At 33.9% G+C, this 16,289-nt stretch overlaps 1 pseudogene; it reads left to right on the forward strand.

Annotated features, from left to right (window-relative positions):
• The first annotated feature begins 7,728 nt into the window (after nucleotides 1–7,728).
• LOC147394194 (kinesin-like protein KIN-7D, mitochondrial pseudogene) lies at nucleotides 7,729–8,337 on the forward strand (annotated as a pseudogene).
• Nucleotides 8,338–16,289: the final 7,952 nt, after the last annotated feature.

Consider the following 16,289-nt stretch of genomic DNA (forward strand, 5'->3'; position numbering starts at 1 on the left):
GAAACTGAGAAAAATCCAAGATAACCCTTGGCAGCAACTGAGAAAAATTCAAGATAACCCTTGGCAGAAACTGAGCAAAATCCAAGATAACCCTTGGCGGCAACTGAGCAAAATCCAAGTTAACCCTTGGCGGAAACTGAGCAAAATCCAAGATAACTCTTGGCAGCAACTGAGCAAAATCCAAGATAACCCTTGGCGGAGACTGAGCAAAATCCAAGTTAACCCTTGGCGGAAACTGAGCAAAATCCAAGATAACCCTTGGCGGCAACTGGGCAAAATCCAAGTTAACCCTTGGCGGCAACAGAGCAAAATTGGCAAAGGAATGAAGGACTTTTGGGAATGAATGAATGAATTTGGAAAAGACTGATCAGAGTGAATTGAATAAATCTGGAAGAGAAATGATCGAATCCAGGAATGATTGGATATGGGAATACCATATTAGTTGATCTCTGGACACAGTCAAATGTGAGATCCGAAGTGCTTTTGTTTGAACCTCAAGGATTTATCCAAAAGTTTTATGAATTTAAAACTTGAGTTTTTATTTCTTTTGAACCTCAAGAGTTTTTTTTTTTAAGAACTATTATCAAGAGGGTAACCTTAAGTTTAAGGTTTTTAGGATTAACATTGCTCCAAAAACATAATGTCCCTAGTTTGACAATAAACATGGCATTGAAAATAATTGAACACATCATTAAAAAATGCCCCTGGTATAAGGAGGGAAATTACATAATTTAGAGAAAAAGAAAAATGCCCCTTGTATGAAGGTTTGAAATATTTGATTACCATAAACGCAATAAAGATCCAACTTTTAATTTTGATTAATTTTATTAAAGATTTTGAGTCAGGCTCAAGAGAACAAAATATTTCCTTTTGGGACTCATCCTAGAATTCACCCTTCTCTCTATTGGTTCACTTAGGGAAGTAAGAATTTTCAGATCGATCGTAGATAAGATACTTGTGGCTTCTGAATCTATGCCTGGTTTAAGTTGAGTATTGAACTTGATTATTTGGACTTCTGATATTTCAGCTCGAACCGCTCTCAGCTTGGGATTTTCTTCTGTTTTTCTTTGTTGCTCTAACTTTTGCCTAGATCGCCTTTTCAGGTTTTCAATCTATCGAGCTTGCTCTAATTTTTGCCTAGATCGCATTTTCAGGTTTTCGATCTAGCGAGCTTTTTATTTTTTCTTGGCTCTAATTGTTGCCAAAGTTGTCCTTTCAGATTTTCAATCTTGCGAGCTTGCCTTAATTTTTGCCTAAGTCGCCCTTTTCGGATTTTCAACTTAGTAGGCTTTATCATTTTTTATCTTTTTCTTTTCATCTGACCTTCTAGAATCGCTGTCTGATCATGTTCTACTACCCTCCTTGACCTTTTCACATGGTACTTAGGAGGACTTTTATAGGTAGGCTTGGGACTAGGCATAAAGTGAAAGAGATTTTGAGGCTCAAAACCCAAAATTCCCCTTGTGTGGCATTTCTTTTATTTTGCTTTTGAATTTTCTTTCCTATTTCTTTTTCTTTTGAATTTTTTCTTTTTAGATTTTTTTCTTATCAGGGAATCTATTTTTTTATTTTGATGTGGTCGGGCCTGAAGTAACTTCTCAGGTTGCCTACGTACCCCAAATATTTGGGATCAGACCAAAACGTAGTTCGGATTTTTCCCTCCCCTGGGTTAGGTAATCAGGCTAAGGAATAAAAGGCACAATTTTTCTCTTTTTGAACAGGTTACAAAGGGGTTGAGAAAGGAGAATAAAGAACTAGGTAATAGGAAAATTGATTCGACCAAAAATGGCCTCCTTAAATGTAGTACCGTTTGATTTGGTCAAGGTTGGTTGGTTCTGGTAACTCGATTCCATCATGATCTTGAAGCCTGACATCTTTTCCTGGTAATATCTCCTTGATGATGTAGGGACCTCCCCAATTTGGTTTGAACTTCCCTCTAGGGTCAAAGATAGGTGCCCGATTCTCTTTAAGGACTAAATCCCCGACTTGTAAGTGACGAACCTTGATCTTTTTATCAAATGCACGGGCAACTCTTCTTTGATAAGCTTACACGTGATACAAAGCTCTCAGTCGTTTTTCTTCAATCAAATTTAATTCTTCATACCGCTGGCGAACCCAATCTATTTCTGACAACTGACTTTCCAACAAGACCCTCAGAGATGGAATTTCCATTTCAACTAGCAAGACTACTTCCATGCCATACACAAAGGAGTAGGGAGTAGCTCCAGTAGAGGATCGAATTGAAGTTCGATATGCCCATAGTACAAATGGCAGTTTTTCAAACCAATCTCGATGTGATTGACACATTTTCCTAATGATAGTCTTAAGATTCTTATTAGCTACTTCGACTACTCCATTAGTTTGAGGGCGGTAAGGAGATGATTTGTGGTGTGAGATTTTGAACTTTGAACACAAAGTAATAACCTCAGCTTTAAAATGTGATCCGTTATCAGAAATCAGTTCTGAAGGTATTCCCGTATCGATTGATAATATGTGATTTACAACTCAAGATGCAGTGAGGATAGCACTGATACATTTTATAATATCTTCTTTGATTCCATTGATATAGACGAGTAACTATTTCATGTTGAATAACACCCAAGCTTGCACTTAACATATCCTCATAGGCCCATGCGAACAAGTCTTTTGAAATTTCTGAGAAAATTCATTATCCCCTGGTGTTCCTCTAAAGATAAGATGATTTCTATTTGAATATCTTTAGGAATTTATTTCTGTTCTGAGGTCAATGACCTTTGCTTTCTTGAGCCCGACTCTTATCTTCTTATTCAGGAGAAAAATATATCCTTGAAGCTAGATTATTAGTTAATTCTTTAATACGCTTGAGGTATTCAAAAATTTTCTTTATTCAATCAAAGTCAGAAAGGACAACAGACACCTTTATAAACTCAATAAACTAACTCGACTCAACAGGAAAAGAGTAGACTCGATCTAAAGAAAATATGACATTGAAAATTTGGACTCGAGGTAACTCAAATAACTCATGAAAACTCAATACAACTACCCACAATGGGCTTGATTAGGACTGAGGACTGAGACATTGCTTACAAACAACAGGATTGAGGCACGATGATCTTCATGGAACAACTGTGCGATATTGAAAAATTTTGAGGTCATTTCTGACTGTTGACTTGATATTGACGTTTACTCTAACTGACCGGATTTACAACCCTAGCTAGACGATGGACGATTGAGCTTAGATACAATGATAACCCTTAAACCTCTTTGAAGGTGAATTTAACCAATTTCAATGTCACCCCCTTGATAACATTTTAAATGAACCCTGAGATTTTATTGAATTTTGTGCACCAATCCATTAAAAAATTCATCCATTCAATGATTATTCAGAAGAAAAATAATTATGTTGCACTCTTGAAAAATATTGGAAAATAATGTTTTTATTTCACAAATCTGATTATTTTTTTGCAACATTTTTTGGTAGTTTTTCAAGGTCCATAAAAACTTTTCATGCAAAAATAGATCTTTTGCAAATTATTTTTCTTTCTTTTTCTTTTCTTTTGGAAAACATTTTCTTCTGGAAAATATTTTTTCTCTGAAAAATAGTTTTTTATTTGGAAAGTATCTTCTCTTGAAAATATTTTTTGGAAAACGTTGTTTCTTAGAAAACACTTTTTTTAGAGAATAACACTTTTTTTTGGAAAACACTTCTTTTGAAAAATATTTTTTCTGGAAAATATTTTCCCTTTGTAAGCTATTTTTCTTCTTTGAAAATTTGATTTTTATTTCGATTTAAATGGTCCGGTCCATCAGGATTGTTGGATCGAGTTGGGCTGGATCATTTGCAAGAGATGGATTTTTTATTGGGTCGGTGCACCCATTTTGATTTTCAAAAATAACATTTTTTATCTTTGAGGACAATCATACACTCTGATCTCATCATTCACATACATCCATTTCATCATTCACATGCATTCTGATCTCATCATTCACATACATTCATATCAATCACAAAGTCTCATAAGATTCCATTCAATGAACAACCCGGGAACACCCACGATAAATTCGAGTCGTGACCTACTAGGAAGGTTTCTAGACTCTAAGCTTACTACGTGCAATGCATTTTTACCTAGCCACCCTTACCCAAGCACACCTATATACCTTTCGATACGTGGTGACTTGATTTGATATACCGTATAGGTGATAATCTAAAACCTCAATTCACTTCTTTGAAGCCAAAAACAGTCAGTTTGATCTCAAGTTGAGAGGTGGCGCACAATGCTAAGCAAGGGCCCACTTAAATACCTCTCGTCTAGAATAGACGTATTCTATCCCCCTCGTACAGTAGGGTACAGCGGGGCAAGATCTGCTTAGGCACCGGTTTTGACCAAGAAGTGCAATTGATACACTTAGATTATCTTTTATACCTACGGGTACGAGTCAATGGTTGTAGCTTTCATAAATGGTTTGGCATCCCACGAGGGGACCGACCACGTACTAGTACTACGTTGGCAATCGGGACATGTGACTGTGTGGCTCACAATAGGTCAAAGGCTCAGGTCGCTCCAATCTGGGTGCATCAATATACCTCTCAGAATCACCTGATCAGACGGTATTGATGCCCCCAATTTGATATACCCTAAGGTACGTGACTGGAGTTGTGGTTTTCATGAATGACGTCGCATCTCCGAAGAGACCAGGCCACGCACTAGTGCCACGTTGGCTATATGGGACGTGTAAGTGGATAAAACAGTAAACGTGCTTGTGGTGTATGCAAAACAGGGTGGAGTGTGCCCAGGGCCTTTTTCAAACATGTGGGCCCATGGGCCAGATTATGTCATCACATATGGATATCAAATGAATATTGATCAAGAAAATAATCCAAAACCCATCACGATGAAATCAAACACATCACAAATATATCTGTCAAGATCATGGCAAATCAATTAATGAGCATGGCATATAATAATTGATCAAACAAACATTGCAATAGGCATAATTTTTATAATTTTTAAGGTCCAATCAATGATCACTTTTGGGTGATCCAAAATAAATCGAGATTCCAATAGGTGTTACATTGATGATAGAATGACAATGGTTGAGATGAGCTCACTCTCAAGAACATTAATTGTGTCAACATTAGATAAATTCAGATTTTTTGTGAATTAGGAAAATACAATCTGAACTTGCATCGATGATATCTAAGGCTCCCGATAACGAAATCGAGTGAACTCAAGTTCTAAATTAATCTACTCGATGAGATATACATTTTATTAACAGGTGTCCAAACTTAATTCTCACCAGAATATTCTGTAAAAACGTTTTAACGTTGCTGTCCCAACTTTCATTCAGAAATAATTCCAGATTTACAGATTGAACTTGCATCGATGATATCTAAGGCTTCCGATAACGAAATTGAATGAACTAAAGTTCTAAATTAATTTATTCGATGAGATCTACGTTTTATTAAGAGGTTCCTAGACTTAATTCTCACTAGAATGTTCTGTAAAAAAATTTTAACATTGCTGTTCCAACTTTCATTCAGAAATAATTCCAGATTTACATATTGAACTTGCATCGATGATATCTAAGGCTTCCGATAACGAAATTGAGTGAACTCAAGTTCTAAATTAATCTATTCGATGAGATCTACGTTTTATTAATAGGTTCCCAGACTTAATTCTCACTAGAATATTCTCTAAAAACGTTTTAATATTTCTGTCTAACCTTCATCATTCCATCATTTTCATAGGTCAATTTGAATCTTTCATTATTTAGGGGTCATCAAAAAGTGATCCTTAATTGGAAAAAAAAAATGCAACATCCAAAATCATCTACAATCAAGATAAAAAATAAATAAACAGAAAAAATAAATAAAATAAATCCAACTAAATAATAAATAAAAAACTAGGTCATCTTGGCAATGCTCCCATACTTGGGATTTTTCAAATTTTATCTTCAATAGTCCCCAGTGGAGTCACCACTGAAAGCGCCCTCGATCCGCGGGGTACGCGGATCCGCTTTTGACCCTTGAGATTTGGGAGTCACCACCTAGTTGTTAAGGTCTAGGAACCAAACTGACTCTAAAAAAGATAAACTAATTTATGAAAGAGAAAAAGAGTCCAGGGATCACGTTACGGGGTTGGAAGGTGTTAGGCACCAACCTGCCCGGCCAAAGTCGGTCTCTACTAACTTCCCAAATATATCACATTGCTAAAAACCTAGATAAAAATAAAAATAAAAAATTTCATACCTTTCCGATAGCAAGGATTTTGTTCCCTCAGATCTGACAAAAATAGCTCCTTATACCGTACACCTTGCTTTGTTCTGTCTCCGGATTTGATTTCGGATCTCCAAGATCGAGGTATCTCCTTGCTTTTGGATCTGAACTCTTCAAGTTTGTTACGGATTTAGAGGTATTTTTGGAGGGTTTTTAGGTGTTTTCTAGGCTAAAATTGAAGGAGGGATGTTAGGTAAGGAGTTGGGGCTCCAAAACTAGGGTTTATGGGAGGCTAGGGGAGCTTCTAGACCTACTTCTCCTAGGGTTTATAATTAGAGTTCTTTTAATTAGAGTTGTGTTTTAGTTAAAATTGTTTTAGGTAGAATTGTGTTTTAAATAGAATTGTTTTAGGTAGAATTGTTTTTAAGTTAGAACTCTATTAGATAGAGTTATTATTTAATTAGAATTCTATTATGACTTTTGGTCTTATTTGATTGACTTTTAATGTTTTGACTTTAGTCTTAATTGATTGACTTTTAATATCTTGACTTCAGTCTTGCTTAATTGACTTTAATTTTGACTTCAGTCTCACTTGATTGACTTTAATACCTTGACTTCAGTCTTGCTTGATTTACTTTTAATTTTTGGAGACCCCCTCCTCCATTATTTCTTTAATTCTTTGAACCCCCAAATGGAGGGGTCCTTAAAGAAATATCCCACGAACCCTCAACAATTTTGCCTGAGAGTCCGATTAATCGATTTTTTAGGTTCAAATTTTTAAATTAATTTCATTAATGTTTCACTTTAATTATTTAATATTTTATTTATTAATTTCGAATTTTTTAATTATGAAAATTGTAAAATTATCGTTTTACCCCTGGAGAGGACTTTTCACGTTTTAAGTCGGTTTTTAATATTCTAGGATGTTTTAGAATCGATTTTTCGTAAGGAATTCAATGGAAATATTATTTTGTATCATTTCTAAAGTTTTTTGTGTGAAATGGTTGTGAACTTTATGAGGGGCATTTTTGTAATTTTGTCGAATTCTTTTAAAATTGGTGAAATGATTTATTTGGTTTCGATTTGTTATTTTATGTGTTCAAGAGAGTTTTCCTAAGCGCAATGTAGGCTTTAGGGTTGTTTTGATGTTAGGGGTATTTTGGTAATTTGGTAATTTTTTAGTGATTTTTATCGTAAAGCTTCTTTTTGTCTGAAAGATGATGATTTCTATATTTCTGGGATTGTATTTTCCTAGCGTAGCGTGGTTTTTAAGGTTTCGTCAATTCGAGATACCTCATCCGGATTTCTGAAACACATCTGGTAATAAAATAAAGCAATGGAATACACATCCATCATTGGGAATCATTGCAATCGGGTTGACGAGTTGATTAATCAAGCGGATGCAAAAATTGGGTGTCTACACTTGGGACCTTTATAAGTTGTTTCTTAGTTTTTGCAACTAATTTGTATGTATTTGTGGTTTACAATAGGATATTGAGAACGAGAAACTAAAGCAAGAACATGTTCAAATAATGGAGGATAACAATGGATTGTGTGTGCAAAATCAAAAGTTGGCTAAAGAAGCTTCTTATGCAAGGGAATTAGCATCTACTACTGTTGTTGAGCTGAAAATTTTGGCAAATAAGGCCATTAAGCTTTTGATACAAAATGCAAGAAAAGAAAATGAACTGGTAGCTACTCAAGATATGGCATACTCTAGACGTATTGGCATGGAAACAGGTAATAATGGTATGAGCTGCAAGATTGATAATACAAAGCTTGGAAGAAAAAGTCGATCTATAGGAAGAGGTAATGAAATTCATGGAACAGTCTACAACAATACTGAGCATTGAAATCTTGATCTCCATGATTTAAAGATTGAGTTATAAGTAAGGAAACATAAAGAGGTTGTTCTCGAAGCAGCTTTAGCTAAAAAGGAACTCGTCAAAAAAGAATACAAGAAAAAAGTTGACGAGATCAAGAAAAGAGAAGTAGCTTTAGAAAATGATTTAGCAAATATGTGGGTACTTGTTGCGAAATTGAAGAAAGAAAGTGGAACGGTTCCAGAGTTGATTGGAGAAAGGTCTAATGATGGAATAGACTTAGTGAATGATTTGAAAACTAATGATAATTACACCTAGGACAAAACTAAGAATTAGTACACACTTAGGGTGGCATTAGCAAAAGTCAGTGTCTCAATAGCAACTCTCTTTGTTTAAGCCCTAAATATTAGTGTTTTGTGTGTACAGGAATCATATCTGACAATCTAAAAGACCACTTTTTTTAAATTGAAAATTTGAAAAATCATGGTCCTAAGCAGTTGTTAAAATAAAATTTTATGCCACAATTTTTTATAGTGTAAACAATTGTTATGGATAGTCATTTTTTTTTTCTCAACGGACAAAAATGACGGCCCATAGCTATCGTTTTGAGCACATTTAACGTAGTGATGCCACACCAATTCTTATGTAAATCACTAAAGAATTGCAAAGAGTTGGTGAGTCATTAGCAAAAGGTGGTGTGACAATATTAATTCTCTTTATTTTATTGGTATACAAATGTCGTGCCAAACTGGGATTTAAATAGGGATACAACTTTCGATTTGCACATCTGTTTGCTTTTTGTGTAGTTCATAACAATAAAGCCATTTAAATAGTGCCATCCTTCTATAATTTCACCTCTCAAGCTATTTTTGTGAAAAAAATTTAGAACTTTATTTGTGTGATCTAACAATTTACATTCATAATATTTTACAAATATATATCAAGATAGGATTACGGTTGCTACTTAAACTCTACATTACAAAATAGAGAGCTTCTACTGCTACACCAACTCTTGGCAATGCCACCTATTTTATATGCAAATCGCTAAAGAGTTGGCACACATCTTGGGGTGGCGTTAGTAAGAGTTGGTGCAGTAATAGAAGAGAAATGTCCAACAGATGGGCTAAAAGCTCATTTGTAATTTCGCTGTTTCCCATGTCTTCAAATTGGTTCAGACAAGGATAGGGATAGGGACAGGTAGCTTCGCGAAAAAGCTATATAGCTTTCTAAGGCTAATCTGAATATTGACGTCTCCTACCCTATTAAATAGAAAATTTATTGGATCCTTCTGAAAAATCAATAAGCAAATGACAAGTAGATTTAAATAATAAAAAAAAAGGCTAAGTAAGCATCTAAATCCCTTTTTTTCTTTTCAACTTCGTTTAGGTAAACATGTTAGGTAGGTAGCCTGTCCCATTTCATATGCGGGACATAATCTCTATACTTTCGAAAGATAAAAAATTGGGACTCGCCCTAATTATTCATTACTTGTTAGTTTATTTAGTATTTATTTTTAATTTTTTATAAATTTATATTTCCCTTGCCACATAGGTGAAATTAGAGTATCCCTTTGACTTTCGTTGACCCATTCAAGTTGTTATATAAAAGTTTTGTCTGGAAAGGGAATGGGTTAAATGTCTAAAACACCCTCAATTATTGTAATGATAGAAATACCCTTAGTCACTTAAGGGTTCGATCGATCAATCTAACTCAAAAATACTCTCATCTTCTTTACTATTTTCACTATTGAAATGACAACAATGAAACCCTAACTCCTTTTAAGGTGAAATATGTCGATTTCAATTCGATAGTTACCTGATCGATCGATTTATGTATCCTCTTCTTCAATGTTGAAACCAAAGGAATTATGAAAACGTAACCCCTTTCAAGATTTTCTCTTCGATGTCAATTGTAAATGGGCCAATTCTAAGCATTAATTTTCAAGCTCGTTTATGTCAAGAGTATGTGTGATGCCACACCAATTGTTATGGATAGTCATTTTTTTTTCCTCAACGGACAAAAATGACGGCCCATAGCTATCGTTTTGAGCACATTTAATGTAGTGATGCCACACCAATTCTTATGTAAATCACTAAAGAATTGCAAAGAGTTGGTGAGTCATTAGCAAAAGGTGGTGTGACAGTATTAATTCTCTTTATTTTATTGGTACACAGATGTCGTGCCAAACTGGGATTTAAATAGGGATACAACTTTTGATTTGCGCATTTGTTTGCTTTTGTGTAGTTCATATCGATATAGCCATTTAAATAGTGGCATCCTTCTATAATTTCACCTCTCAAGCTATTTTTGTGAAAAAAATTTAGAACTTTATTTGTGTGATCTAACCATTTACATTCATAGTATTTTACAAATATATATCAAGATAGGATTACGGTTACTACTTAAACTCTACATTGGAAAATAGAGAGCTTCTATTGCCACACCAACTTTTGGTAATGCCATTTATTTTATATGCAAATCGCCTAAGAGTTGGCACACATCTTGGGGTGGCATTAGTAAAAATTGGTGTGGTAATAGAAGAGAAATGTCCAACATGGGTGGGCTAAGAGCTCATTTGTAATTTTGCTGTTTCCCATGTCTTAAAATTGGTTCGGACAGGGACAGGTAGCTTCACCAAAAAGCTACATAGCTTTCTAAGGCTAATCTGAATATCGACGTCTCCTACCCTATTTAATAGAAAATTTATTGGATTCTTCTGAAAAATCAATAAGCAAATCACAAGTAGATTTCAAAAAACAAAAAAAAAAGGGCTAAGTAAGCATCTAAATCCCTTTTTTTCTTTTCAACTTCGTTTTAGGTAAACATGTTAGGTAGGTAGCCTGTCCCATTTCATATACAGGACATAATTTCTATACCTTCGAAAGATAAAAAATTGGGACTCACCCTAATTATTCATTACTTGTTAGTTCATTTAGTATTTATTTTTATTTTTTTATAAATTTATATTTCCCTTTGCCACATAGGTGAAATTAAGGTATCCCTTTGACTTTCGTTGACCCACTCAAGTTCTTATATAAAAGTTGTCGGGAAAGGGAATGGGTTAAATGTCTAAAACACCCTCAATTATTGTAATGATAGAAATACCCTTAGTCACTTAAGGGTTCAATCGATCAATCTAACTCAAAAATACTCTCATCTTCTTTACTATTTTCACTGTTGAAACGACAACGATGAAACCCTAATTCCTGTCAAGGTGAAATATGTCGATTTCAATTTCATAGTTACCTGATTGATCGATTTATGTATCCTCTTCTTCAATGTTGAAACCAAAGGAATTATGAAAACGTAACCCCTTTCAAGATTTTCTCTTCGATGTCAATTGTAAATGGGCCAATTCTAAGCATTAATTTTTAAGCTCGTTTATGTCAAGAGTATGTGTACTCTTAAGACTTGCTCAAAGATAACCTGAAGAGGGTTAGGATTGCCTATGGCCAACATGGTTATTGGCTGCAGATCTCTTATGAATCCCTTCGCAATTATTGTACTAATTATTTCAAATTGGGCTACCAAGAGAAAAGCTGTAAATTAAAGGAAGAATAGGAAAAACACGTTGAACTTGATCCAAAATAAGTCAAGAATGGGGAAACGGACAAAACCTCATGGCAATGAGAAATAAACTAAGATATCATGTGCCAAAAAGCAACCAGTAGTGTAATGCTAAACCGATGGTCATCAGAGATGGGCCAAAGCCTACAAAATCAATTATGGAAACCTTAGGTAAAGTGAAGGGGCCATTAGAGATGCAACCTGCATCCAGTGAGAAGAAAGGTGGAAATTTTCCAAATTTTGAATCAATGGAGCAGTTAGGTAACTTCATTTCTGATATAAGTTGGGTGGATGCTAGTTTTTCTAGTAATAGGCTCACGTGGGAAATGTTGGACAGAGTAGTGGTTTCTATTCCTTAGACCTCTTCCTTGGGAACTCCATTGGTTTCTCATCTCCCATGGTTGTCTTCTGGTTAATGTCTACTTCATGTTTCATTCTTGAAACATATATATGTTGCCCAAGACCTAGAGCTAAGGAATTCCTTATTTATTGATTTTTCTCAAAATTGAAGAGACTTGAAAGAAATTATCAAAGTTTGGAATAAATAAGTGGTAGGTGACATACATCTAAAGCTTAAATCGATAGAAAAAAAAGGTCCAAGCTTGTGAAAACCTTCTTACTACTCAAGGGAGGAATGAAAATATCTAAAAACGCTAATCATTTTGGGCTAGTAATGAATAGTCTTTATGAAGACAGAAATCAAAATGAGGACAAAAAGAAAAACACTAAGTTTTTCCACTTATCGACAAAGGTTAGAGCTACAAAAAACACGATAAGGAGAATCAAGGCAGTTAATGGCACCATTACCGAAGACCTAGAGGAGACTGGTAAAGTGGCAACTCAAGAATTTGAGGTTCTTCTCAAATCTAATCGGAGTATTTCATTCTGTGATCTTTTAGAAGGTGTGACCCAAGTCAAAACTTGCATCTTTGTGCTTGCTTTTGATGGAGGAGGTTTTTCAAGCTGTCAATAGTGTCGCAAGTCTAGACAGTTTTTCGGAGCTATTTTATTTAAAATGCTAGGAGATTTTAACAAGGACTTGTAAGCGATATTTTTCAATTTCTTCGAGGAAGGCGAGATATCAAAGTCAATGAATGTGATGGCCATTACCTCTATTCCCAAGGTCAAGGTTTTGATTTCATTTTCAGATTTTAGACCTATAAGCTAGTGCAATTATTTTATAAAACTATGTTTAAAATCTTGGTTGCTTGATTAAGTAGGTTTCTTCCATTTTTAATGTCCCGAAAAAAAAAAAAAAGTATTTTTGTTAAGGAGGGAAACATCTAAGATAATATTGTTTTGACTCCTAAAATCATAGATGATCTGAAGCTAAAAGTTAAAGGTAACAACATTGCTCTAAAGATAGGTATGAAAAATATGTGTTTCTTAGAGGATTTCCTGACGTTGATCAGAAGTTGTCTCCAAAGCGTTTCATATTCTATTATGGTCAATGTCCAATCCTATCATTTCTTCGATAGCTCTCAAGGTCTTAGGCAAGGAGGCTCTCTATCCCCAAGCTTGTGTATCCTAGCATAGGAAGCTCTAAGTATGGTATTGTAAAATTCATAATTTTATTCATATATTTTGAGGATAAGGTTTGAACTCAAGACCTCTTGAGTGTTACTTGTAAATAATAGAGATTTCCTTAATTGTTGGAACATAAGTCAAAATGTTCTTCCCTTTTTTTGTATAAGTGTAAAGTCAAAGATTCTCTTAACTTTCTTGTTTATGATAATTGTAAAGACAATTTTTTCAAAGTTTAGTCTCACATCAAGTAAATACAAGAGTAGTATTCGTCTAATATAGGATCCTTCTCTTTCAATAATTGAATGTAAGTAAAAAAAGAAAGTGTGTCTTGCTTGCACATGGGGGCCCAAGGCACTGTGGGACTACAGCCTATTGTGTTTAAGGACAGTCCATTGAAAAACCTTAGTGCGTGTGTGCACATGTGATGTGCACTTAGGGGGGTGCAAATCCTGAAATTTAAGCCTCGCGTGAGTGCGCGTGAAAGGCTCACTTTTGCTAACTGCCTATAAAAATAGATCATGCCCTAATGTTTGATAGACACAGAGCTTTCTGATCTACTATTTTCAGGTGCACAATTAACAAATAGTGAATGTTGAATCTTGGAAACTAGACGTCCGAAATCGACTGCACTGAGGATTCATTCCTAAGGGGGCAAATTTAGTTTTAAGGACAACGACTTCTCCGTGCCTCAGTCACCGCTAATTTCTTTCGATTTCTTCGTGTTTTTTATATTATACTAATCGTTATAATTTATTGGTTCAACAACACATAACCAGAACCAGTACTAACAACAATCTTAAAATCAATTTTACCTATATTCTGTTTCTATTTTTAAACTTTGAAACATGAATTTCAAACCCGAACATGTGAAACCTGATTTGTTGAAACTAAAATCCTTTAATATAAAATTTTATCAAAGATGGAGCTAAGAGATGCTCTTTTTCCTTGAAGCCCTTAATGTATTATTCGTACTTGAAAGAGAAAAACCAACAAAAACGGATCCTAATATGCAAATTTGGGTCAAAATAAATGAGATTTGTAGGAATTAAATTTTATCTTATCTTGTAAACACTTTGTATGATATTTATTGTATGTATGAGACTTCTAGAGAATTGTGGGGGGGAGGGCATTAGAGAAAAAATATGTTAAAAAAATACAAATGTTAAAAAATATGTAATCAAAACATTTCTAGAATGTTTAATTGTCGATGGGAAGTCGATTATGGACCAAGTGAACGAGTTTCAGAACGTCGTTCATGAATTGACCTATGAAGGAATTAAATTGCCATAAAAATTCGTAATGTCATCTCTAATCGAGGAACTTTCCAAAAGTTGGAATTAATACAAAACTAATTTGAGGCAGAAGAAAAAAAGATAAATCTCTTGAAAATCTCATTATCTACATCAACAAAGAAGACACTAGTAAATAAAAAGAGGAAAATGGTAAGGTTAAACAATTTGTGAGCAAAGCCAATCTTATAAAAAGAGACTCTCAACCATCTAGGTTCAAGCCTAAGAAGGTATTAAAAAAAAAGGAACCAAAGACCAAGAACATTATTGGCTTTAAGAAGTCAAAAGGCAGTTGTTTCATGTGTTGTAAACTTGGTCATCATGTAGGAAGACCAAGGAAAAATTGAAATGGAACCATATGAATCTAACTAAAATAAATGATGACAAAATTGTTGCAGTTTCCTCTGAAGTTAACCTTATGGAAAATCCTATGGATAGATTGTTGACACTGGTGCTACGAGGCACATATGTGGAAACAGGGAGATGTTTGCCTCTTACAATTCTGTGAGAAATGAAGTGGTCTATTTAAGAGACTCAAGGACATCTCAGGTTATTGAAAAAAACAAAGTGATCATTAAGCCGACTTTTGGGAAGACGTTAGTACTCATAGATGTTCTACATGTTCCTATCATTAGAAGAAATCTTGTATCTGGGTCACTTTTGAACAAAGCTTTAATAAAACTTGTGTTTGAGTTGAACAAACTTATATTGACCAAAAATGGGGTATTTCTAAGAAAAAGATATTATAATGGGATTTATTTATACTTAATGTCATAAATGAAATTACATCGTCTTCTACTTATCTTGTTGAGTCAATTTTTTATGGCATGTTAGACTAGGTCATACTAGAATAAGAAAATTAAAGAAATTGAAGAACTTAAGTATTTTACCTATTCTAGAAATTACGGAATTAGATAAATGCGCGATTTGTGTAGAATCAATATTTACACGTAAGTCACATTATAGTATATCAAAAACCTCTTTAGAACTTCAATGTCTTATTCATAATGATCTTGAAGATTTTAGAAATCTTGAGTCTAGAAAAGGTAAAAGGTATTACATTACTTTTATAGATTATTATTCTAAATTTATAAGAGTCTATCTTCTTAGAAGTAAAAAATAAAACAAAAAATATGTTTTTGAAATATAAAAATGAAGTAGAAAACAATTAGACAGGAAGATTAAGATACTAAGATTTGATAGAGGAGGAGAATATGATTCTAATCTCCTTAGTTAGTTTTGTGAATAAAATGCATTATACATAAAGTCACACCTCCATACAACCTGAATCAAATGGACTAATAGAAAGAAAGAATAAATCTCTCAAAAAAAATGTTAAATATGTTACTTATAAACATTGGAATGCCTAGTAAAATGTGAGGAGAGGCTATTTTGACTGTATGTCATATTACTAATAGAATTCTCCATATGAAATTAGGAAAAACTCCTTATGAGCTTTAGAATGCCTATGCACCTAACTTTGGTTATCTAAAAATATGAGGGTGTTTATGTAAGATAAGACTCCTAGAAACCAAAAAGAAGAAGATATGACTTAAAACAATTGATTATGCATTTTTAAGATATTCTTAAGATCTAATGAAAATGATGTTGATAGCAATGTCATCATTAAAACTAGGGTTCCTAAATTTTTTGAGGATATTTTTTCAATGAATGTTAAAGCTTCTTTAAGTTCTAATAACAAAAGAAAATTGATGAAAGAAGGAGAAACGCCAATTCTTGTATCTTTTCATAAAGAGATAGATTTTAATGAGGTAATGAAGAAATAAAACCTAGAAAAAGTAAAATAGTTAGAAAAGAAACTAATCTAGGAGATGATTTTTATACTTATTTAATGAATGATAATCATTTATCTTATCTAGAAATAGT

The sequence above is a fragment of the Akebia trifoliata genome, chromosome 9 (assembly GCF_017979445.1).
Source record: "Akebia trifoliata isolate Shusen 1 chromosome 9, ASM1797944v1, whole genome shotgun sequence".
Classification (NCBI taxonomy): Eukaryota; Viridiplantae; Streptophyta; class Magnoliopsida; order Ranunculales; family Lardizabalaceae; genus Akebia; species Akebia trifoliata.